Below are 2,535 nucleotides of genomic sequence, written 5' to 3' on the forward strand. Positions count from 1 at the left end.
AGTACAGGCAAATTATCTGCCGCCATTGGCTGCCTTTCAGACAAGAAAACAAAAGGAGTACTTCCCCTAAACGAAGTCATTGAAGGAAAACAGTCCTTACTAACTATAGAACTGAAGTAAGTGAAGACACAATGCCATACCACCCCTCTTTATTCGAACTAATAAACGCCAAGACAGTTCAAAAATCAACCATATAAACGCACGGAAGCCACGGTCCCTCAGGTCTAGATGCGTGCGAATGGAGAAGGATATTAACTCACTTCAACCAGACATCGATTGAGCTTTGCAAAACAATTGCTAAAATATCCAGTAGAATAGCAAGTAAAGTTCTCCCCCATGAAAACCTAACGGCGTACAACCCGTAACGCCTGATACCTCTGAACAAAAATTCAGGGATACGGCCCATTGGTATAGGCCAAGTTCTGAGAAGAATAATTGACAAAACAATCAACCAATGTATAAGATGATCAGACCTTACAAACTTTTGGAGTAAATTTCCAACTCTGCTTAGGCCAGAAGTGTGGAATCGAATATGCTATCCACAGCTTGAGGAACGATTGTGAGAAACCGGAAACGGACGCCATACTACTTATTGATGAAGAAAACGCCATCAACTCGCTCAAGAGAGAACTTGCTCTAAAAAATGTATAAAAACCTTTGTCCGGCACTACATCATGCGCTTGCCAACTCATGGACAACGCAATGGCTGTGTACGGAGCTGGGATAATCCCACTGATTGAGCGCCTGCAAAAACCAAATGTCACCCAAAAATGGTACGCAGATGATGGAAGCGCTGCAGGTGATCTTAAGAGTCTCCGCGCAATACTGGACAGCCTGGATGTGCACGGAAAGGCTTTCGGATACAATGTGAAGCCTTCCAAGTGTCAACTCATAGTAAAGGAAAAGCGCCGTGACAGCGCCATTAAAGTATTTGGTGGCACAAATATTACAATGATAGACGGTTTTAAAGTCCTTGGATCGGTTATAGGAACACCATCAGCATGCGACAAGTACATAGAAAACGAAATTGAAAAGACAGCTAACCTAACTGAAAAGCTTTCCAAATAGCTAAAACATCACCGCAAAATGTGTACTCCTGCTACACAAAAGGAGTTCAAAACAAATTAAGCTTTTCAACCCCGGAAGCATTTAAGAAAATGGATGATATTGAGAAAAACGTCAGACGGCAGCTACTTCCTAGGATTAGTGGTAAAAACAATATAACCGATGAAAATCACAATTTTTTTGCACTACCACTAAAAATGAGAGTATTAGACGTCTTCAGTAACACGGACTTTTCCAGAAGTAATGAGTGGTCACAAGCCATTTGTGATCTGTTAGAAAACAGTGATCAAGAATTAGCTGAAACGGAACAAACTCTGATAAATAGAAACATCAAAACTGAAAGACAAACACAGTCTCAAAAAGGCTAAAATTATGGAAAATTGCTCATCAGAAAAAAATCTGACAATGAATCTAGCCTCAGAAAGGAGCATCGAATTGGCTAAGCGTGCTACGCTTAAAAAATACAATTTTTACCTGAACAAATCAGTTTAAAGAGTTTAAAGATGAATTACATCTGAGATATGGATAGGAACCACCAAACACCCCACATACATGCCCATGTGGGCAACCGTTCACACTGACCCACTCTCTACACTGTCCCAAAGGTTGATACACTCACCTAAGACATAATGAAATTCGCGATACCTTTGCGACACTCCTGGACGAAGTATGCTATGATGTTGAAATAGAGCCGAAGCTTCAATCGTTGGAAGGCGAAAGCTTTCGCAACAAAACAACCACTACTGAAGATGACGCTCGACTTGACATCAAGGCAAATGGACTCTGGGGAGGCCAATTCAGCCAAACTTTTTCGATGTAAATTTTTTTAACCCCCATACTAAATCCTGCCCTAAAACTATATCTGACGCCCTACAAATATCATGAGAGTGTCAAAACATTAAAATACTAACAAAAAATTCTGGATGTGGAACACAGCAGCTTTGTTCCACTAATTTTTGCGTGTACCGGAGGAGCAGCACCAGGCTCTACAAAAACCATCCAGAAACTAGCAGAGATCTAAGCGAAAAACGGAACGAATCATACTCAGACAAAAAAATAGGTTTTGCATTTCTGAGGAGTGCAATCCTCTGCCTTAGGGGGTGCAAAAATCTTTAAAATACATCCAACATAGACAATTTTTATCTGTGCTATAATCGAGGAGGGTACATTTTAAGTGACAATTCTCTTGATGAATTAATATCGACTTGTTTTATTCGTAAAATTTTGTCGATGTGTTTATATAGCGTTGGTACGGCCCTATCCAACCTGTGCACATACCGTCTCTTGACAGAAGGGCCCATTTCAATTGACCTTTTTTAATACTCATACTAGAAAGCAAAATTTGCAATCCTTCAGAGTACTCTTACAGCACGCAAGTACAGGGTTAGGAACTTCCATTTTTAGAGATACTTTGCCATTCGACCAGAATGGGGTCCAAAATGCATGGCAGAATCGAAACTTTATCTGGAG

The sequence above is a fragment of the Symsagittifera roscoffensis genome, unplaced genomic scaffold (genome assembly GCF_963678635.1).
Source record: "Symsagittifera roscoffensis unplaced genomic scaffold, txSymRosc1.1 SCAFFOLD_230, whole genome shotgun sequence".
Taxonomy (NCBI): Eukaryota; Metazoa; Xenacoelomorpha; order Acoela; family Convolutidae; genus Symsagittifera; species Symsagittifera roscoffensis.